The 24,390-nt window shown below is 49.2% G+C and overlaps 1 protein-coding gene and 1 pseudogene across 1 annotated transcript in view; one reads left to right on the plus strand and one right to left on the minus strand.

The window, feature by feature from the left end:
- The window catches only part of LOC146207350 (rho GTPase-activating protein 18-like), a 199,142-nt gene that overhangs the window by 106,626 nt on the left and 68,126 nt on the right, over window positions 1-24,390 (minus strand). The gene's annotated exons all lie outside the window — the stretch shown is intronic.
- Window positions 276-20,130, plus strand: LOC146207354 (uncharacterized; annotated as a pseudogene).

Raw genomic sequence — 24,390 nt, forward strand, 5'->3', positions numbered from 1 at the left:
CTTCAACGCAGCCAGGGCGCCGCCGATTGCGCCAGCTAGGCTTCTTCTCTCGGCAAGGCAACCAGTGAGCGGTGTAGCAGGCGTCGCAGGAGGCGCGACCTTTGTTTGCGCAAGCTTGGCCGCGATTCCGGCAAGGCGAAAGCACTAGCTTCTCTCCGTCCGAACCAGAACGAATCCTCGAAACCGATTTCCGTGCGCAGCCGCCACCGAGCACAGTAGTCAGCGCTCGGTACGAGTTGCGTCACCGCGCCGGCATGATCCGGAGCTCTTGACCAATGGGAGCCGCGAAGCAAGTGGGCCACCGGTCGCCGACACACATCGGCCGCGCCAACAAGAGGCGCGCGATCGTGGGTGCCAGCAGCCAGCCGAGCCGTAGTCTTCCATCCGACCACAACACTGACACCACCTCTGGGTGAGTACCATACTAGTAAGTGAACCGCGCGTCCGGCCCGGCCGCGAGCAGCGAAAGTGGGCGGGAGACCGCGCGGCAGTGGTGCTGACCTTGCGCGTAAACACGACCGCCGGCGCAACGTGCGACTGCCCTTCGCCTCGACTGTGTCCGGAAGCGAAGAAGAAAGGACCTTGGGGAACGATGCGGTACGCTCGCCGGCACCACATCCGTGGACGGGAACTTTGACACAGGAGTCCTGAAGGGACTTCAGAAGTGAGTGGGGTGCGGGACGCGACATGAGCAACTCCTCTACTGCAGGCCATGGATGAGCTTCGTGTGTAGTTTTTCTCAGGCTTGCGCTTTGCAAGTCAAATAGTCCCCCAGCGCTCCTGTCCACTTAAGCTGTTCGCCAAGCAGAGACCATGAAGCCTATGCGTCTACCCTCGTGGACTTGGCGAGAATGAACTGGTTTATACTTCCCCTGTGCGGCAGAGCAGACGTTTGGATTAGATTCACGGTGAAAAGCGGCGCAAACTTAGACAAAACACGAGTCAGCACTGCGATGTCTTCCTTCTTGTCCTTCGTGTTTTGTATAATTTCGCACTATTTTTTTTTTTTTTTTGTCACCACGATTCTCTTGTGTACCTTAGGTGGGTTTGACTAGAATATCGAATTCAGTTATCTAGCCGCCGTTGTTTTTTATATCAGTGGATGGGAAACTGGCGGAGGATTTGCGTGTGGACATGCGGCTTCTCATAAAGTTGGACAGCCTCGCTAGAATTTCTGATATGCTCTAACCGTAGAAGGAGCTTTGCCTTTCAACCTTTTGAAGCGATCCTCATCTTGCCCAACCAGAGAGCATTTTTTTCAGCAACGATATATTGTAGCCGAAGAAGAAAAAGAGCAAGCGTTCGGTGAAGAAAAAAGACGCTGATGGGGGCGATCTTTTCGGTGTTCTGGTGTCCCCGCCGCCGTCGCGCTGGTTCCTGCTGCTGCCCTGCTGACCTGCGGTCGCTTTCATCGTCCCGTCCTTTGGCTAGGACGTGACAATACGTAGCTCCGGCGTATTCCATACGTCCATTCGCGGAAGATGACATACACGCTGGTTTAGCTAAGAATTCAAGAAGGCTTCGTTCCGCTCCAGCCATTGCGTTAAATAGGACATTCGACGAACACATTTTCACTGCCTCAATCTAAGAAAGAAATGACGTCAAGCTCGTTTTCGACGATTGCATATAACCCTGGCCTCACTTCAAGCTGAACCCTTGAATACCTTTACGGGTCCCCCTCCCGGTTTAACAAACAAGGGTAATAAGGGACGTGAGGACCCGACAGCATATAGTATATCTGAAAGAAGCCAACATTATTTGATACCAAGCAAAAGCAAACCAAAGTGACAGCTTCGGTCATTGGAAACCGCGTGCAGCCCACGCCAGTCACCGTAATATCCCTCCACAAACCGGCAAGCTAGAGCGGTGATGAGTGTTGCATCGATGGTTGGATAGGCACTGGTTGAGAACCTAAGCGGAAAGGGGAAGCGGAAAGGGGGACACCTTTGGCGCTAGGCACGATAACGAACGTTACTTCTCAAAACATATAAAAGTCCCGGAATAAGGATCCATTGAGATATACCTCCGCGTATGCATCGAGGACCTCTAACCCCAGCGTGAGCATGCAGTCACGCGCCGCCCGGATAAAGCGCTCTTCCTCGGACCGTGAACGTCCGGACGCAACGGACAGCGGATGAAAAGAATACACCGAAGCGCGAAATCTCATCGCCGACCTTGCGCTCAGCTGTTCGCCGGTTCAATCTCATCCGCTACCTTCGACATATCCTCTTCCCTTTACCACCAAGTGGGTCGGCCAACAATCGGCGGCGGAGTACAAGCGAAAGTGCGCTGCAGCTGCTGGTGCTTTCGCCGCTTCGTCGCCACGGGTCACGCTGGAGTTCCCCGAGGTCGGTGTTTATCTGCACTTCCTGGAGCGTGTGCCACTTCGGGGGTATCAGGGGTGAGAAGGTGAGGATGGGCGCGGTGTCGCCAATGAAGACACCCCCGCCCCCTTCTTTTTGTGCACCACCACACACGCACACAGAGACGCCGCTAGCGAGGAAAAGTACCCGGCGGCAACCGGGCTACAGCAGCCTCTGGGAACAGCGAATTCTAGAAACGGGACTGTCGCAGAATCGCGGTTCCAGCGAGACGGGCATGCGTTGAATGCCATACTAAAACCCATTCCTCGGCTATTGCTCTTCGACGTGACCGGCAGGGTGATGCCAACGGTAGCTGGACCGCAAGAAGCTTCGCCGCACACTGTGAGGTTGCCGATCCGGTGGCTGCCCGAAAGCCAAGACACTCCTGTTCTAAAAATTTCCGCGCACTCTCTGTCGCTGCATCGCAATAAATTTAGCAAAGCACGTTTTCAAGAGCAAAGCAATTCATATGGGTGCGAAACATACAGGTGAAAACATAAATATCTCGTACCTTTACAACGAATTCCCAGTTCATACCGATAAAGGAGAATGAAAGAAGGCTCGTTCACTGACACAAATATTCAAAACTCCGCAGTCCTCGTCCACTGTGTTGCGCTAACTCGTAAATATGCAGTTAATTTAATTAAGAACAGCTAAGACTAAAATTTCCTCATTCCAAAAGAATTCACTGCGAACCGACGCTATATGCCTTAGCTAGCATTGCGTAGAGCATTTTCGCTCCTTGCGGACGCGTTCTGCACGGCAACCCGCATGCACCATGAAAGAAATGCAGTCTTATAATCATCCGATTTGTCGAGTTCACCAACAAAGACGGCATGAACTGGGGTCGTCATAAGTCAGATATACGGTGACGCGCCCTCCCTAAACACATGGCATCCTTGGCACGTTCACGAACACACTGTACAAGCCCGCGAGCAGGATTCAACTGTGATCGGGCTCTTTGCTAGTGAATAATGAGTGCAAAACGTTTTCAGACCCGACAGATAGGGAGATATATAAGACGTGGTGCAAAGTCGCGCGACTGCACCTCTAACACCAGGCCAAAAGACGGCGGCGAGGATGCTGGAACAGCGCCTATGATACCCAATAGCACGCGCCGAAGCGAAACGCTTGCCGCTGATAGCTCACGCTTGAATAAGCACCGCACCTCGACAGATCGCGCCGCCGTTACCGCCTTCCCTCCTGCCTGCATCCCTGATGGAAGCCGGCAATAGCCACAGTAAACGGTGGTCCCTAATTGCCTCTTTATCTAGCGAGACGACATCTCATCAAACCGAACACTTAAGGCAGCGTGCATCGTCCGGCAGAGCAAAACGGAAAGCTCGCCAAACGAAGACGGAAGGAAAGGAGAGGGCTTGACGGGAGCATCAGATGGCGACACGCTGCTGAAAAAGACGAAGAGATGGCGCGGATAAGACGTCCGAAATCGGGCGGCGACGCAACATAGTTCGAGACACGAGTCCGCTCGTTCGCTACACGGCACCGAAGCAGCGCACCGTTCCGCAGCAAGAATCTACGAGAACGGCGAGGTGGTGGCTTACTCATGGACCACCGCATGAGGCGAAAGTCGGACTTCCGCGTGCTCCGGGTGAAAGTCCCCTGCACAAGAAGTTATAGGTGCCGCCAGAGGAGGGTGGGGAAGCGGACAGAGTGAATCTTCTTCCTCGGAATTAAGTGCAGCCGCGCGGTGGCGAGGGCAGGGAGGGGGACCCGGTCGCCTCGCTTTGGAGGAACCTCCGAGCGGGCAGCCGTTGCGCTAGCCGGCCGGCCGGCGCGAATTCGCCGGGAGCAGCGAACCGAGGAGGGAAGAGAAGACGCGCTTCGGAGGGAGGGGGTCCAGAATTGAGAACGCCGAATACGACGAGGAAAAGTGGCGCAGTCAGTCAGTCTCGCCACTGCTGGGCCGATGCTGCTGCTGCCACCGTAGCCGCTGCAAAGCACCAACGACCGGCTGAAAGACCGTGCGACAGGACGGACAAGAGAAGAGCCGCGGGGCGTCGTCGACCTGCCGTGGCATCGCCACCGCGTCGCGCGACGTGGTAGAGATGGCATCGCCGAGCTGCTGAGGACGCAGGACCGCCGCCTCAAGGTATTACCGCTCCTTCTCCTCGATAAACGGCCCGAGAATATTCGCGCTTATCGATTGCAGAGCTTCGTTATCGCGGAGCGCGATCGGTGAGGTCATCGTTGCGTTCGCTTTCTTTCGGAGCGTTTCACTTGCGAAGAAAAACGCGATCGCTGTCACGTAAACAACCTCCGAAGTCACGTGAGCATATATGAGTGCGTGATGCTGTCTGACGTCTGATGCGGTAAATAGGATTTGTTAAAAGAGCGCGGGTACGGAAGATAATGAAGGAAAGCAAGCGAACGGTACTTTGAGGTGAGGAGACTGCGCCAGGCGGCCACTGTGTCGATAGCTAACGGGAACAGTACGGTACAGCAATATAATTATGCACGTAAAAGAACTACGCTCAGCAACATGCCGCGTTACAATAAAAAAAAAAAAGGCAAAACGTTTTTCCACCAAGCGTACTCACAGTCCTGTGACAAAAACACAACGGCTTCCCGTTCGTGGAACAAACGTCGAAGATGCAAGTGTATCAGACATGAAGGACTGACAAGATTGCTAAAGTTTTCGGTCCCATATAGCGCTTGAACGTGAAGTAAAACTATAAGTTCGAATGCAAGCGCCAAAGGGAAAGTCCTCAACATTTTACAGAACTAGCACTCCCCGGAAATGTTCGCTAAACGCCTCGAGCGGACTAGACGATCGTCGTCGCCTGCTTGCTCACGTCCACTGCAGAAAAAACAATAATAATAAAATGCCCTCTAATGCGCCAGTTGCGACCGCCCTAGCCTGCCTTATACCGCCAAATTTTAATATCACCTGCATACGTGACTCTGCCGCTCACCGCCTTCGCTCAGAGTACACACTTCCGTTATTCTAAAGGACAGTCCGATGAATTATCTGCTTTCCGCATTACATGCTCCCGCGGTGTCCATTCACTTTGCTTGATTTCGGTTAAAATGTCCCTAACTCACGCTTATTACCTAAACCACTCTATCTATTCGTGCCTCTTAAAGTTGCCCGTACCGTTTTCTTTTCCACAGCTCGCTGCGTTCTTACATTTGACTCCAAGTCTGTTCAGTCACCCCCGAGCCTCTGCCCCACAAAGTAGACCCGATGTCGTGTCCCAAACAAAGGTCGCTTACGTCCACACACCCTTACGCTACCGTTCTCCAGGAGACAAAAGACGGCGTCAGCAGACAGACGGAAGGGTTTCAGTGAAGCCGTGTAATGTTCCACCGCTAAGGATTCTGTTATCGGCAGCTCTGGTGACATCGCTGTACAGCGTTCGCCGCGCGAACGAACTCACAGAGGACAATGGGATTCTGTGCATACCAACAGAGATTCCTCAAAGGTGAGGTGCCCACGGATCGTACTACGCGCACGATCCGGTTCTCGTGATTCAAAGTGACAAGAGGCCGCGTTCAATGGCGGTTATCGAAACAATAAAACTAAACCTTAGGCTGCAATGAAATTCAGATCTCACTACACCATATATTTTCAACTCTGCGCATGCTAAACCTCACGGAGGACACCTTGATTAATCGGCTAGTTTTGCTTCGCTGTGGGAGAGCAGTAAACTGAGGGTGAAGGGATAGCAGCTCATTTATGATTTGCTGCACGAAGTTTTAACACGGCCACGCTGATAAAAACCAGCGAGAAATTTTTCGTTGTTAGTGTAATAGACTCATGATGCGTACTCGGAGGCAACACGACTAGACTCGCGCGCTAGCATGTGAAAGCCAGTGCGCCCAAACAAATGAAAACCAGAAATGATGCCTGACGCACGTGACCTTAGCTCTAGCAATTCAATTGAACACGTCAGCCCCAGGCCAGATCAAATTGAGCCCATCCATTTGATTTATTTTCAATTAGTTGAATATTTCCAGCCTCACTGTCAGGCTACGGATAGCAGTATGTACACAAAGAAGAATGGGTGACGACGAAGTAACGAAAGCTAAATTTAACCACTCATGTGGGTAGAAATAAAAACAGACAGGCGAAACATACACAGTCTTCCAGCAATCAAAGGCATCAAATATAAATGCAGTGAACAAGTAAGAACACAGATCAGCGCGAAAGGAGAAAATATGGAAAAATAAGAGATTAAGGCAACCAGCGCGAGCTCAGCAAAACTTGAAGCGAACTGTCTGCAAAGTACAGTTCAGTATAACAGGTTTTAGTATTCAGAAAGGCGCGTGAGAAGAGTCGGGCATAGTGTTATACATTCAATATTGGCAAACAAGGTTGTTTTTGAAGAAAAAATTATAACATTGTCTTGCAGAAATAATATCTCATTCTCAATCGATAAACGCAATGGTTGGTTTGTGGGGTTTAAGGTCCCAAAGCGACTCAGGCTATGAGAGACGCCGTAGTGGAGGACTCCGGAAATTTCGACTACCTGGGGTTCTTTAACGTGCACTGACATCGCACAGCACACGGAAGCCTTGCTTTTACGCGTGGATTAGACGCTTGAAGATATGCATAATATTAATGTAAAAAGAACATTTTTATCCGCTCTCAGTAATGACTTGCGGCAAGGTTGCTTTTTTTCTTAATAATACCTGACATAGAGATATACACCGGTTATATACACGTTATAAATTAGCCACACCACCTTTCGTTGCACATTTGAGGGTTCTGTGACGTATCTAATGCGGCTGGGGGGGGGGGGGGGGGGGGGGGGGGGCAGGCTATACAGCTGTGGTCGACTGAATCGTCATCATATACGATTCAGTATGCCAAGAGACTAGGAGTACAACACAATAATAATTACGTACCGTTAAATTTAATTATTCACTATAAAGATCGGGTAACAAAGAGTGTTCAACCGCTGAGTTAACCATGAATGCGTTCAATGTTCTTAGAGACACATAGAACCAATACCAGCGGCATTCCTATGCAGTGCTTTTTGCTCAAGCCAATGGTCAGGCGGACATTTACAAACCAGTTTGGTAGTCTTAATGCCCACTGCACAGAGCATCACTTCTAACAGGCATTACAGCTGAAAATAAATAGAACAGGGGTGGGAAGTAAAGCTGATGCAATCTCGCATACAGCATAATAACGTTAAAAACACAGTTGTGGTTAGTATAATTAGCGTTTCGAGCTGTCATTTAACTCGGCCTCTTTCTGCCATATCCGCTAAGCGTTTACTATTTAGCTAATTTTGTGGACCAACCGCAATAGTACGGCGGCGGTTTCCGGGTTACAAATAAAAGAGACTCATAGAAAGGCGGCTTAATCACCGTTATTTTTTAGTTCTCCTTGCTCGGCATGGGGTGCATGCGCGGTACAGCTCGGGCAACGAGCGGTTTCACTTCGGCGAAAGTCGCCTTCCCTCTCAGCGGGCTCGATGTACCTTGAACAAGGCCGCCGCCACGTACTGCTCTCTCGAGTGTGACCAGGCGACACGGACGCGGCACCGGCGTCGCGCTGGGCGCAGCGGTGCCCGACCAGAGAGAGTCAGGAAGCTTCCAGCCTTCCTTAAACTCACACCAGGAGATACCGCGCCCAATTCTCGCCGAAGAATCCGGAAACTCCCTCGCACTATCTCGTTTCGGAATGCACCCAAATGTTCTCTTCGTGCGGTCACTTCGTAGCGGTCTGAGCCTACTTTCTCGCGGAGGTTCCAGTTGACTCCTCTCACACATACTTTCCCCGACGCTTTGGGCTAAGGAAGTGACCGTTGCTGTGCCATACCGCGCCCCCGCCTTTGCGAATGCGCCTGTATGCTAAGAGCCTACGTGAGGCATAGAGACGGTGTGCAGCGAGGCTATGGTATACGATATAAATGTCTGCAGTGACGTCCCGTTTACTTCCATTACCGTTAACTAATCCACTGTTCCCGCGGGAGGCGCAAAATCATCCGTTGTCAGAGCTTTTCTTGTTGAATAATAAAATATACTGAGGGACACTTAATTTTACCATAACAGTGGTACTAGACGCGACAGTGGTACGCGACAGAGTTTCTCGGTGATGAAGAGGTAACGTGCCCACCTCTTCAAGCCCAATGAAGAGAGTTTCGATTGGCCAATCAATATTTGATATTGTTATACGCGAAATTGCTTCGCTCTGACGTCACGCCCGCCTCGGCCAATCAGGATTTTCTAGGCACGGCGCCGACACCACATTTTGCGCCGAAAGGGACCTTCAATGCTGTCCAGTTAAAAGAATGTTCGCAAGATTGTCAATTACTCGACCTGTTCAGTATACAGCAGCATTAGTTAGAAGGTTGATTTTGTTAACAGTTTTGATTGTTCCGCGGATCAAGACTCCCCATGGCGGCCAACATACTGTGTTTCCAGCAGCTGCTTTTAAACATGCATCGTAGTGTCGTAAACCAAGAAGGTGCAGTCTTCCTACACAACTATATTGTTTCAGCAAAGCACTCAACATTAAAAAGAGAAAAATACAGGATAGGATAATTAAAATGCCAAAAGGAGCGATAAGAAACGTTTATATGTACATACGAAAAAAAATAATAAATAGAACGAATGGGAAATGTAAAAATGAACTGTCACAGCCAAGCGAGAGGGCCCGAACCATCGGCGCTGAGACTTTTCTTATCCGTCGTTTCGACTAACGTGCACCGGCTCGTAATGCCTTCCTCCTTCCTGTTTTCTTGACCCGTCTTCAAAAGGAGCCTCCTTACTTCTCCTGTATTTCATTGGCACACTTCCTCCACATTTGCCCCGCGTGGCTCGGGCTCACCTAGGCAATGATCGTTTTGGCCAGAAGGTAATGATGGGGCTTGCTACGACGACGTACCGTGACGAAAATACAACTACCGCAACGATGATTCCTCGCGTTGTCTACTTTCCATGCAAGTAAAACACGTGGACTGTTAAAAGTAAAAATATATGGCCTCCGGCAAAGCGGAATTTTCAGTTCTCCTTTACTCGCATTTTATCGCCCTGATTAACATAAGGTAATAGTTGCGTTGTAACCATGCACCGACGGGCAGTCATTCAGCGCAAAAGACTTGCCCGATCTCATTATCACTTCCATAACAAAAATGCAGCTAGTTCGTTGGTTAAAAAAAAAAAAAAAAGGCAACGCTCAGGATATTCTCCACGAAGCTGGGTTGACCATTTAGGGAACCTCGCTCGAGCTTCGTTCCAGCGCACACGTGAATGAAGCTAGAGTTGTGTACACAGTGAGATTTAGTAAAATCGAACTTCCGGTTCATTCAAGCTGGCTCTTCATTTTTTAAAACAGAAGCCGATCTGGCTCCCTTAATTCGTACTTGGCATAATGCAAATTAACTTTCCAGCCCTTATCGAGTTCGAATTATTGCTATTAAGTTGTAGCAGAGTTCAAGCGTGCGAGCACGAGCACCTGTGAAAAAAAAAAAAAAAAAAGAATGGCAATAGGCATATTGTCTAGTAAAAGAGACGACTCTCGAAATCCATATGGGGAGCACGGGCCGTATGTTGTGGTTTACTGGTTATGTACACCCTTCAATACGACGCACGTGAACGGCACAGAGCCAAACAATCCCAAGCCTGCAACGGAAAGGTGGGATGCGCACTAAGCAGGGCGTTTAACAGGCCGTTTCCAAACGCCTCACAACATCTCATCGGTGTGAACGTCGAATCGCTGTTCTGTAATAAAATAACTATGGGAGCGGTGCTGTAGGCAAAAGTGACACCACAAAATGACAATGTGTACCGCAAACGCTAGAACAAACACCAAGGGAGAACATTCGACGACCTCGGGTTCTTCAGGGTGTATTGGACCCCCAGTACTTGGCAGCTATTCGCCTAAATTAGTCCCATCAGTTGTCGAGCCCGCGCCCTCGAAAGGTGCAACAGGAAACGCGCCACAGCACCTGGGTCACGTAAGCTGATCAAATAAATTCCTGTGATGCGAAATCCCCCAACAGTTCCTCCCAGAAGAACGTGTTTCGGATGCCCAAATTAAACAATTACACAAGACATGGTGCACGCGCTTCGAGGGCCAAGCCTCGGGGCGACCGCGAAACGTCCGGCCGTCCTCCTCGTCCGTTCCTGGACAGACAGAGAGAGTGAATGCAACGGTGTTCTCAAAACGGGCCCGCCCACCACCACTGCCGCCGCCGCCGCCGCCGTATCGACTTTCACCCGATAGCGCTCGTGCAAGCGGCGCACGAAGTTATGCAAGGCTGCCGCTCGCGCTGCCTTCCGGCATCGACCGACCCACCGGCCGGTGGAAGGTAGCCACGCAGGTCGTTCACCGCGAGAGCGCTCAAGTTCACCACGCCGCGTCTCGTGATGTAGGTCAGCGCGCAGTACAACGCTAGACGCGCTCCTCAGGGGGTCGCCGCCTAAACCAGTGGCCTGCTGGCCCGCAAACCGAGCGGCGGCTGCGCCGGAGCAGATACTGCTTTTGCTCTTCGCTATCGCTGTTCGTCGGCCGTGCGAAGGGAAGAGGGCAGCGCGCCACACTCCAAACGCCCAGAAGCACAGATATTTACAATGGAGCGCTTAAGAGAACACACCGCTAGTTTTCTCTGCCGCAGGTGCTTATTGAGCATGCGCATTCCAGTAACGCATGGTGAGTTATTGCGAAAGTGATACGGAACTAGTAAGGGCGCACGTACACAACGCGGAAGGAAAAGACACCAATCTCAACTGAAACAGTGACCTTATCATATTACCGACTAGTCGAACTGGTACACTTGTTCATTAAAACACAAGCTTTGGTTTGGGGGACGACGGACGAAAGAAAAGCTGTGTCCCGTCCGCTCTCCTTATGTCGTCCCCCACTTCAAGCCTTCAAAGTACACTTTGTGTGGTACTACTGTAAGGATAAAAATATTCCAAACGCAAGTCTCGCGGACAGGTCGCCTACGGCAGCAGGAGCACGCAGCAGTATAGACGAGTAATGGAGACAGAAAGCGGACTCAATCGAGAGGCCGAATCACGCGGAAACTGAACAGTTAGTTGGGAAACTTCCTATTTTCTAAAATTCATTCGGGACACTGAACTGGACCCCAAATCATGCCAGTGGAAGTTGAACAGTCTTGTGGATGCATTTTGTTAGGTAACAGAATTGTATCGTCACTATTTAGGTGTCACTATATGGACTGATTGTTGGTAGAAAACTGCTAGGCCAGTCCCCATCTGTACTTCACATCTACCTTAACTTCACACCTGATCAAACCCAGCAGCTTTATCAGTGGCGCGCAGAGACGGCATAGCAGACGAGGGTGAAACAACGTAAGGAAAAGAGTGGATGGGCACGAATGAAAAAAGGAAAAGGAAAGAAAAAAGAAAACAAACCTGGAGGTCTCTGGGAAGGGGCGCTGGTTAGTGCTCGTAAGCTGGGGAAAATATCCGTGTAAAGAAAGAGGAAAATGGACGTGCACAGTAAGAAAGCGTTTGCAGCGTTCTGTTCGTAAACCTGATTAGAGAGCTTTGGCTACCTTTTATTTCCTGTCTCCACTTCTCTTCCGCAATAAAGCAAACAATTTTCGTAATATTCTCGGTAATGCAAGACAACGCCTATCCGAGATCAGGGAACATCGAGGATTCTCTCAACGGTAGCTTGACGAGGTTCTCACAGCCAAAAACACGTAAAGGGACAGAAACTGGGCAATGGTTCTGTAACTCCTCGCCACTTTACGGCAACAAACTCAAACGCATCTTTATCGTCGGCGCCAGCGAAAAATATAAAAAAAAAAATTATTAAAGATCTGTTTAAATCGGCCTTCTATACGGTGAGGAGTAGAGGCGCGTGGTCCGTGGCAGGTTTTTGGCAGCGAAGTATCCGAGCTCCTGTCCTGCAGCTGAATGGAAGCTTTCCGCTTTACATTTTCTTCCTCGTAGTTTTCAGACCGTTCTCGTGTGGTGCAAAGCCGTGGTTCAGTGGCCAACTTCCACGTGCATCACGCGTGAGCAAAACTGTTTCGCTCAGGTGCAGCGACCCGGCCTCTGCCAGCAGCACAAGCAAATCGCCCTCAAGAGACAAAACTGCCGCCGCAGCGGCTGGGAATACGACCGCCGCCAGCGGGATTACCCACGTCCCACGGAATGTTTCCACCCATCAAAACGAGTGTCCCCAATGCATGGCCGCTGTACGCACAATGTTCCGCGGGTCTTTTCTTCCGCCTAGCCTTTTCCCGTAGCCTACATGTATCGTGCACATATGCCAAAGCCGTCGACAACTCCGCAGCCGACGGAGGACGGTCCGCCCTCCGTGCGGAAAGGTGTTTAAGGGCGTTGTCGGAACAAGAGCCAAGTATCAAAGAACAGTTCACACAGGTCTGCCTCGCCTCCCCCTCTCGGCCCACTGTATTTGATTCGCGTGACCGGCGTTTTAACAGGTGACGTCTGTTGCTGTACCTGTGACCTCTACATCCCTAGTGGTGCTCTGCCCAAAATGTCCATCATAGCAGACCCACGAGTATTCGCACATATGATCCTCGCCATAACACTCCAAAAGCAATAACGAATTGCCAACGAAAAGTAACTGGAAGTAGGTAGGAGAAGTGTTCTGCCCCTCAGTCAGCAGTCGGCTCTCTTCGATTGATGATAATGATTGACCTTGTGTGGTCATGCAAAATCCGAGACGCCCCATAGTCAACTGTTGTATTTGCCCTTATCGTTCCAGACATGAAGGCGGTCTTAGCGTTGCTGGCGGCCTGCTACCTGGCCGCCTGCTGTGATGCGGGACACATCATCCCCTGGCTACACATCCACAAGACCATTTCCCTCAAGCCGTAAGTCCTCTCTTTATCTCTCTCTTTCTTTCTTTTTCTTTTTTTTTTTTTTTGAAGCCAGATGCTAATGAAGACCTCATGGTTGTCGATGGTGGAAAGCAATTGTTTAGGAGGCACGAACATTCTAATTCGCAGACACCAAGGCTGAAAACTTTCTGCAGAATAAAAGCCACTTACGAAGTACGTCTATCCACTAACCCATTATGAAGAATTCTACTCTGATTATTACGCTCAAAGTTGATTATTTCAGCCAAATCTGCATTTTTAATTCTGAGTGAGAGTGTAGGTGAAAACAACATTAAAGATGCCATCCGACTGTGGTGTGAAGTTTCATAGCTAAAGTTGCTTTTCTTTTCAACGGCTTGTGAAAGCTGAAAGTACCGCCACTTTACAGGACTACGCCATGAAAGTTACGTCGCTGGGCTTTCGATACCGATGTTGTTCAGAAACAGGTTGACCAATGAATGTGCACAATAAGCGCAGCAAAACGCTACATTTGCGCAACCAGATCCGCATACTATCTGTTTGTGAGAACACGCTCAAACTTTCTTTCTGTAATTTTGCATTTTATAAACGCCCATGCTTAGGACTTCTGGCGGCGCAAACTGCTCGAATTTCCTCGATTTATATAAAGAAAAAAAAAACGGATAAAAACGGTGCGAACGCTTATCCGTCGTCTCAGTGTTTGTCTACTGAATTCAGCTTCGGGAGCGAGGTGACAGTTCCGGACTTGAGAACAGTACACTGGCGAAAGCCTATGCCACGTGGATGTAGCTCCCACTGCACTGAGAGCAACACGTGGGACGGATTGTAGTTGCTGTTCACACACAATCTTACTAACGCACGCGCACAGAATGTTCTCATATAACTATTTTTTCTCCAATCGCCGCTATCCTACACAATGCGCTTAAACAGCGGCGATAACTTCCGAACAGGGTGAAGTACGTGTACAAGGAGATACCAGTGTACAAGACCATTCCGATATACAAGACCATTCCCGTGTACAAGACCATTCCTGTCGTCAAGGAGATCAAAGTGATCAAGGAAGTGCACAAAGACGAGTGGCAGGACGAGAAGGACGACTGGCAAGACGAGGCGCCCACCTACTCGGACAGCTGGAAGTCCCAGTCAGGAGGAGGTGGCTGGGCGCAGCCGGGCGCCTGGCAGTCATCGGGGCCTTGGGAGTCCAAGCCCTGGGAGTCCAAGCCCTGGGAGTCAAAGCCCTGGGAATCTAAGCCATGGGACTCGGGGTAAGTGCTGGGCATTCAGCTACCAGTGTAGGTCATGTCGTCGCACCATAGCCACGCTTGCTGTGCACGCCTCGCTCCGCTAATAAACACGATGAGATGTACTAGGAAGGTCCATGCATGTTATCAAACACGTGATCCACGTCATCAAAGAGTGCAAAACCGGAGATTCAATGCTCGTCGCGCTCGCAAGAATAGGAGGGCAACTGAGAGACGAAAAGATTGCAAGCATGTGCAAGTAATGTCCTGTTGAATTCTACCAGGAAAACAACAAAAAACATACGGTGGATAGAATCCACAATAATTCACGCCTCAGCTAACGGTCACAGGTAGCGAGCGTATTACCTATAGCTAGCGAGCAGTTATAGCGAGAAGCACATAGTCGCATTTCCCCATGGGCTCACAGCGCTCAGTAGTCGCCATTGCCGCTCGCCGCAACGTCGGTACAACGGAAGCAGGATAGTCTTGTTGTGTCTGGCGCTAATGCTATCAGGCACATTTCGTGTTGCAGTGCGGTCAGTCCGTGTACGTCTACAGGCTGCGGCGTATTCACAGAAATGCTCGTTTCACTGTTGCTAACGCATCACGCTTGTATAAACGAAACTGCACGATAAAACGGCAAGGTAACCATGTCGGTTCGGCTCTGCGTTTTAACGATGGTAACAGCTTAAGCCATGGCTGCGGCGAATGTCAATGGGCCACTGTCTCTCGATACGTACAGTAAAATTTCCTTAATTAGCACGAGAATATGAAACGGAGGTGTGGAAATGGTGCCACTATTTCGACAAGGGCTTTCGACAAGTTTGTATGGCCGAACACGTCCCGAAATTTTCTGAGCGCTGCATCCTCTCCCTCCTTTCGGCCTTTCGTAGCCCCCCCCCCCCCTCACCCCCCCACCCCTCTTTTTTTTTTCTTTCGACCCCGGCGTATAACACCGATTAATCAATATTTCTGGCTAGCCACTGCTCTGGATTAAGAAAGGGGTCACTGTCCTTTGCTAGCCATTAACTTATTATCTGACGGTATCGACGGTCGGCACGTTCTTGACGCGCTGAACAGACTGAATAGCATGCCGGCCAGGTATCTCCTCAAAAATGCCTCCATAACTTTCGATGCGCTTTCAGAACGATGAAGTTTACATGCTACCAAAGCCTGGAAACTAATCCACGCGCGAGGACCCCACTTCCTAGCACCGCGTCAAAACTCCACGTGCATAGGCCTCAGAAACTGCAACACGGCAGGCTCCAGCTCCAGCGAACGAGCTGTCCTCTGTCGCGTTGCCAGCGCTGCATCCCTGCTGCTTTCGCAAACTGGGTTCAATAACTGGGATGGCGATCGCTGCTGCCTGCCGCTGTCTTTTAGGTCGCGGCTTTGTCTCAGCTTGGCTTGCTTGCGGGGCCAGCCACATGCGATCGAGCGGAGAGCAATCGTCAAAACAACGGAGGGGCATGCAGAGCCCCTTCGCCTTTCTCGACAAGCTTGTGCATGGTGTGTCCATTGTCTTTTTCGCAGGTCGCCCGACATACAACGGCGCAACTCGACGGCAAAGGACACGAAGGCATGATGAGCTTGTGCGCGGCTCGTGTAATGTACAGGCACGTCGTTCAGCTAGTCGCGGCGGGCGCCACAGGCGCTGTGCGTAACGTGTGCGTGTGCGCGCGCTTGTTGTCCGTCCGGAACCGCCGAATAGAGCAGCAAATGACCTCCTCGATCCCTCTCCCCACCCCTTCAACGCCGCCTTCCCCAAATACGGCACCCTACCCCTTCTCCCCCTTGACTAATTAAACGCCGTAAATACAGCGGAAAATTAAGACACGAGTTCCCCTATGTCGCCCCGTCCCTTCCCCTCCTCCCTTTTCTCCCTGCAGCGGTTTGCTCCCTGAGTTTCTTTTTCAAGTCATAATAGGCAGAAATCGGAAGTCATCACGCCATCCTTGAGTAGGGCTCCTGTTGAAGACTGAGCAAGCGCACGACTCCGCGCGTAGAGAAATAGAAAAGAAAAAACAAGCACGTCATTCCAATCTCTTAGAGAGGTCTGTTCAACCTAATCGGGACGTTGCAGGGTAGAGATACACACATCACCTCAGTCGCTGTCACCAAATGCTTCCCCGTCGCTCGCACGTGTGTTTGTACTCTTGAAACGCTATAGTAGCCCTATCGCAAGGACGCGGTCGACAGTGTTCTCAACAAGTCCCCCAACGTGCCGTGCAAAGAGATTCTCTTGGCGGCCGTCCGTGCCATCGTTCTCATTTAGTGCGAACCGTGCCTGAGCTGCAAGTGTGTGGCACTAAAGACATGCAGGCCCGGAGGCATAAGGACTCTTCATACTCTCGACAACTGTTTGGACATTCATCCACCATTCTTGCGCGCATTAATTGTGTCAGTCTCAAGCTGGAAAGCTCATGGAATGTGATCAAACTTAAGGTCTCCAAGTATGAGCCGCCTTCCCATGGAAAGATGCATCCACAAGCTTGGCTTTCACGCTGGACTTGCTATCGGAAAAGAAGAGAGAGATAGACACTGCGAGTCTGTGCACAGAAGCGAAGACGAGCGGAGTTTCGATTAGATGTACGAGTTGTGAAGACCGCCACACATACCCAAGAGCGAGATGAGTGAATAAACGAAAGATTACACAAATGACTGCAGCGCCTTTTTTTCTGTGGGGCCACCACTGTACAAAACACAAGAGGCAAATCACTGTTACTCTATATTAATAAGGCCTTACTTATACTCCTTTTAGTCGGAAGTGGAAGCTTCTATTTACGCTTCTCTACCGACCTCGTTTGTGTGCACTCGTACGTGACCTGATTACTTTTTCTCTTTTTTCGGCACATGGAAATGAATGAAAAACGTGTTTACGTTCGACTTCTTTTTTTTTTTTTGTCTTTTTCGCTAGCACAACACATGGGCAATTCGCGATGCACACTGCCCAAGGAAGGATGTGCAAAAGGGAAACAAGCGCTGTTCGCAAAGGCGGCTCGCTATGGGAAAGCTTGATTGCTAGATGCACGACTTTGAGAAGCCCCCTTGTCCGTGTAATAGTACCACTTTGCCGCGCGCCTTGCCCAGAAACGCGAATCTGAGCGCGCCACTTCTAGTCACGTTTCATCCATTAGTGTTAAAAAAAAAAAAAAGTGATCTCGAAGCACTCATGAAAAAAAAAATGAAACAGTACAAGCTCTCACTTACACATTTTCCCATCTCACCGCCGGTTATTTTACAAAACGGCTACGGTAAAATGGTTTCATTGTTCCGTAGTTTCAGAAAAGTATTGTTCCACAAAGCAGTCGGCCTACTGGCCTTGACCTATATTTAACGCATACTAGCAAACACATAAGTAGACTGAAGAAGTGTAGTCACAGTGGGAAGTAAATCGTGATTTATTCCTGGCGAACTCAAATAACAGCTTAATGCATCCGTGCGGACACTCTAAAAAGCACAGAGTTGTTAATTGTGCATTTTAGTTTCAACTTCGCGTACTAAAAACAAAACCACTGTTCGGTATTAAATAAATGAAGTGTGTGAAAATTTGGTCTTTAGTAGCCACGACGAAGGATAAAAGTTTTAGTCATTTGGACAGATACGAAACTGAGGTATACACAGCTTCACAGCAATTAGTGCTGCCGTTTCATGCACACACGAATACAGGCGCCCAGTGCACACGAATATTATCCGATACTTGCACATGCTATCCAAAACAAATTCAGTCTTCGTAAAGATACAATTTTTATTATACACACTTTCTTGCTATCATTCCAGAAATATATCACGCTAGAGACACAGCTGCACAAATAAGTTCGGTAGAGAAGTTATTTGAAACTAAAAAAGACCATTATAATCGCGCCAACGAGGAACAGGTTTGACAAACCTGCGCATGCAACACGCAGCACGCAACACGCAGCACGCAACACGCAGCACGCAACACGCAGCACGCAAGCAAACGCACTGCGTTCTGCTCACGTCAACAGCTTTCTAATTTAATCGGGCCTGCTAAAACCATGCGAGAAAGAACTTCAAAGCAAATGGAATTACCCTCCCTCACACGAAAACTACAACGTTACATGCACGCCGCAGAATTCATTACCGTTACCGCGACTCTGTCTTGTCAGTAAAGTTTCAAAAACAAATACACGTTAAATGGGCTCAAAGACACACACGGCATGCTCGTACAGTGTTCGGCGATTTTTGAGCGAAAGTACACTTATAATATGCAATGCAATACAGCAACGAACCCCAGGCTAACCTTGCCCCCCCCCCCCCCCCCCCCGAGTCAATGGAACTTCCTGTCCACATGCAGTAGGAGTTGTTCGGTCGAACAAAGGCATTGATGATCATGAAAGCTACGGAAGCCACACAAGCGTAAATTCCCCAATCCCCGTGCAAGGTTCATAGGGATCGAAGGTGACCTTGAGCATTATCACGCACGTCCCCGGGCAATCTTCTTGCACATGCACCATCTGCGCAATCTGGTGCTCCTTAGTGAAATCCCCTGTGCTCATCAGCGACCACAGCTTAGGTGATGAAGAACGTGGAACCAGCGAAAACGGACGCAAGACGAAACAAGGGAGGTACACATACACAATAAGCACACAACAGCGTCCACCAGCGCTGTTGTTTATGTGTCTCCTCTGTTTTTCCCTGCGTCCGTTTTCGCTAGTTTGAACTTCTGCGAAATATTAACCAGCTGGTCAAGCAATATACGTTCTTATTGACGCATAACACAAGGAGTCTATGACTAAGGAGGCTTGGAAGTTCTCTGTTCACTTTGGTTGCTACACATTTCTTTGTGGATCGTCTGAAAGATATCCACTAGTTTCTGTGTGATCCTAAGAACATCTTTATGGACAGGCGATGAACGGAACGTATTTTACATGGCTTCAAATTTCAACAAAGTTGGAGAAACCGTGCGATCAGCTTCGTGGCAAAAAAGCACAGGTGCTTATGTTCAGGCATATGTACGGCTGGCGTTCTCTCTCTCTCTCTCTCTCTCTCTCTTTTTATTTTCTCTGGAGCATGCTGAACATATAGAACAATAATTAGGAGAATTCTCTTCATGGTGGACTAGCTGGATAAGTCAGCTGCTGCCAGCGGAGCCCTGGACTAGGGGCACCGACCACCCAGCTCCTGCGAATTTTTACTGATTATATGCTCATTAAAAGTTTTCTCTCTCTCTCTTCATGGTGGAGTTGTGACAATTGGCACTTAGCCAACACTCCCTTGGGTAAAGTTTGTTCAAATCAGCTGTGCTATTTATATTTTCAGTGGCTAATTAACTACTATATCGACTTTCCCTGTCAGTCCATTCCTTGATAATTCATACCATGGCTCTTTTTAGACACCAGAACATCTTAATCTTTGCGGCAGGCTCGCATACTGGAGCGTGTAGAGCCATGACTGTGATGTGCGACACCCGGTCAGGCAAACATGAGCTAAATGACCGCTCAGACTTCCGTTCATGTAGGCAGCGTGGTGTGCACAGATGACGCAACTGACGCGCGTGCCATACTGGCGCAGGCATCAAGAGGTGGATCACCACGTTGAGGACCACCACGTGGAGGACCACCACGCGGAGGACCACCACGCGGAGGCGCACCATGTGGAGGAAGAGCACCACGCAATCAAGCACGTCTCCCTGCGGGACCTGCTGCCCAAGTGGATCAGCCTCACCATCGGGGTGCACAAGCACTGAGGCACCCCCATTCGAGTCATGGATCCTTCTGGCAGCTCTAGACGGTGACCAGCCATTCAGATGCGCCTGGGTTTGTATCTCATCCCGGGAACGGTCAGGCAGCCAATGATACTCACCGGGAGGCAGGTATACAGAGACCGCCAACACAGACAACGGTGAAAAGGTGCACAGGAGACATGCATAATGATGGGAACATGTTTACGAAATGAGGACTCGCTATTTCTGCGCTGTCGTGCAAAACAGCTCAACGAGAAGCATAGAAGCATGAGCGGACATGCGTGGTACGTGCACTTGGATGAGAACAAACTGAATATCCAGCGAGACAACGCAGAAATAATTTTTCGCGAGTCCGCATCCCGTAAACATTTGTCCATGCTCGTATATAAGCGGTTAGGTTTGCTGTCCTCTAGAGGAAGGTGAGGTTCGAAGACTTTGACCTCAAGTTGCACCGTCAAAGAGGGGCCGGGCCGCAAAAGCGGTACTCGGACAACCACAGACTAGAGAGGCCACCCATAAAAGAAATCTGGGCATTAATTTTTACTGGCCGCAAATGAGAGCTGACAATAGTCATGTCCAATTTTCACATCAGATTAAAAGCTTCACTCCCGTTCTTTTTTTTTTTTTTTCATTCCTTTTATTACCCAGCATATGTGCTAGTTAACCAACATATCGCTCTGAATGGCGGATAAGCAAGGGAACGAAACCCTGGGTTCGAAAGAATTCAGATGCTCGTACACCACAGATTTTCAATTTAGTGCACAGCAAAGCTCTGTACAACCACGGGGGGCGCCTCGGGCAATCGGTTAATTTTAATGCGACAACGTTAAAGGTCCCGTTCTGCACAAAATCTGGAGCCGGCGTGGCGAGCAAAATAATATCAGGCATGGATCTGGCAGAAGGTAGCTGGCAAGCGACATGGCCAGTCACTAGTCACTGATCGGCCATAGAAATGTGCTACGTGTTGGGACTATACGTGGCATGGCAGAACTGGCAGGCGCCGCCAATTCGGGCTTCGCCTTTGAGATGAGAGAGTAAGATCGCCTTCTAGGACTATTGGATACTGACACTCTGTCCCGGTCCCTAGGCCACACAGTTACGTTTGCGGCTTGGTTAGTTAATGCTGTGATATGTCCATGTCGGGTGGCCTTTCACATAATGTGGTAGCTTGCAGCTGTACGCTAACGAGCATGTGTGGGATAATAGATGCATAAATTATGAGATGAGTGATTAAGCGAGTGGAAGACCTGTTGCTGCGGGCGCTTAATGTATATGCAAATAGCAGAACGGAGGTTTGGGCTAGTTGGTGATCATCCATGTTTTGGCAACAGCGCAAAAGGCAGAGACAAGTGGAAGGAGGTACACAACGACGACGCTGAACTTACAACTGTCTTTATTAGGAAAAACACAGATCAATATATACTCTACTCAATCAGCGCACATGCGCAATGTCAAAAACATGCGTCAAACCCAGACATACTTATCAGGATAAAATCAATTTAAATCAAACATGCGTGGGCAATGAGCCTTTTAACCTTTGTGAAGTAGGCTCATTTCTCTGGCTGACAAAAAAACAGACGGGTGTGTCAGCGCACCATCCGTGTCTTTGTCAGCCAGAGAAATGAGCCTACTTCACAAAGGTTAAAAGGCTCATTGCCCACGCATGTTTGATTTAAATTGATTTTATCCTGATAAGTACGTCTGGGTTTGACGCATGTTTTTGACATTGCGCATGTGCGCTGATTGAGTAGAGTATATATTGATCTGTGTTTTTCCTAATAAAGACAGTTGTAAGTTCAGCGTCGTCGTTGTGTACCTCCTTCCACTTGTCTCTGTCCTTTTGCGCTGTTGCCAAGACATGGATGTATATGCAAAGCCTCTTCCCTACATTTCAACCATTATCTCGCATATACTGCTTCCAGACGCTGTCTGCTGAAACCTCGACATCGACGTTCCCGACGTATACGAGGGAACGAGAGGGAGCCGAGGACCAAAGACGCCAGGCCCGGACCGCGAGCCACCAGATCGCCTTGGCAGCCGACGCACTGGCCGCTTCACAGTGCGCTCCAAGCTGCCATTGTTGCACGGCTGGCACAAACAAACAGTGGCCAAAGCGAGGCTGATACACAAGCCTACATTCTGACGGCGTGCATATCGCCCCACTCAAAGGGCACCTCAAACCGCACCACAAAACTTTGTTAAATGTTAAAACCGACGACAACGAACTGATACAAGCCAAATATTGATTTCTTGTCGCGTCTTACGCTAATGTATATACTCTTGTGTCTTCTGTTCATGCACAGGCATTTTTTGTTTCAATTTTGTTAACGAAATGCGTTGTCGTGTAGCCACGTGCTGCTGCAAGATGAAGTGTTCGATTTCGCCACTAAGCAGACATGCGACTAACAACATGCGGAGTTGAAGATATCAGACCGGGATGCTCTTGAGTGTTTTACAAGCGTCATTTGAGTTTTGAATACCGCGAAGTTCTGCGGGCACGCCGAAGGCGGCATCGTTTGATTAAGAATAGTGTCAAGAGCGGTAGTAGTGGCATGGCACTCAAGGGCTGAAGAGAAGAGAGCTGAGAGCATAGACAAAAAAGAAAAATGCCAAGAGGGATTAGCATCGCATGTATTTTCATTTCACTTAGTATTTAAATGAAGTCCATATCGATATATATAAAAAAAAAGACTGTTCTGCTATGCCTAGGATGTAGATGTCTGAAGCAACATATGTGGGGATCCAGGGTTTTGAATGACGCCGTCTCCTAGAGAGAAACTTTACCAGAACCGGTAGCCATTAGAGCATTGTGTAAGATGAGGAATCAACATATATGTTCAGGTGATGCCAGTTTCAAGTGGCCCGATGATCACATCTTTTCTTATTTTTCCCCCGCGACGTTTTCACTTTTCTTAACCCGTTCTCATTTTTCCCTACCCGAACGACTGCGCAGGCGCAGAAAAGAAATACACTGAGAGCAAAACCCGGTATATTAAACCGCAACGGTCTAATACTTCCATTACCTAGATTATCTTTATACTGTGATAACATCGCCAATTCGCTGAAAGGTTAGTGCTTTAAGTCAATGCTATTCACTCACCTGTACCTGACAGACTGATAAACTTTCTACAGCTTTAAATACTAACAATGGAACGGTAGTATTTCGTCGAAGACGTGCCGCCGCGAGCACTGTTAGAGCCGACGCGCTGGAAATGGATAGCGATTCACCGCGATTGGTGTAGCGAGTTTGCAGTAATTACAGGAAGTATGACCCCCGCTGCTAATTAGCAGTCGAAGCCGGACGGAAGAGTGGACTGCCTTGCCCCACCCAGCACTGCGCGCGTCGCGAAAGCTGTTTGGAACGGAAGAAAGTCGTGGACTGCGGCAACGAATAAGCGGCAACTGATAAACGCCCACCACGCGCTGACACATCGCTTATTATTTTAACTACCCCTAACTAGTCCTTTGCTCACTGTTTTCCGAGCGCTCTACGCAAGTACTATACAAAAGTGTTTTATAAGAACCAATGTATATATACAGAAATAAAAGAGAAAATAAACCTTCGCAACGAGCCGCCAGTGCGCGTAGCTCTTGTGTTATTGGCTTACAGCGCCGGCATGAACCTGACCTTCGTCGGCGCCGACCTTCCGTCCGTCAAGCTGCTAGACTCGCCGGCGTCTCGATAACTTTTCTTTCGTAGTTGATTAACACGGAGCACGTGCGAAGTGCCCAACTTACAAACAACTAAAGAGCTAAAAACAGCTTCAAAGCTACAAGGAAAGTAAGCAGGGTAATTTGGCTCAGCCAAATAAATGGGCTGAGCTCAACGCTTGGCATTGCGCTCTTAGCGGGCAACCTTTGTTCTGAAGTTGACGAAGTCACCGCGTACATGAACCTTAATACATGGCAGCCAGACATATCGAACGCTTATATACAAAAGCATTCACACAAAAGCACCGGTAAATGGCTGTCAGGTACGTGTGCTAGTGAAGCATCTATGACTGCTTCCCGACACTATGACTGATAGATTTCAGCGTTTCAAAAAACCCTTGATCTAAGACTTACGCCGTAGGAGTGGCCTCCTGGTTAACTGATTATTCATCGGCTTCGGAAATTGAGCCCGCGGGCGAATGTTCAAAACCGGAAACATCTATTGCGTTTATATACTATGAAGGCAGGTTCAGTCGACCATGAGACAAACTAATATGGAGGTAAGACTATAGCGCCAAATCAATTTCTTTCGATAACTAAACAGAGCTCTGAATATAAGTGTAATGGTAGTGCAATGCATTATGCAGGCA

This window comes from Amblyomma maculatum, chromosome 1 (assembly GCF_055883805.1).
Source record: "Amblyomma maculatum isolate TAMU_Amacu chromosome 1, ASM5588380v1, whole genome shotgun sequence".
Taxonomy (NCBI): domain Eukaryota; kingdom Metazoa; phylum Arthropoda; class Arachnida; order Ixodida; family Ixodidae; genus Amblyomma; species Amblyomma maculatum.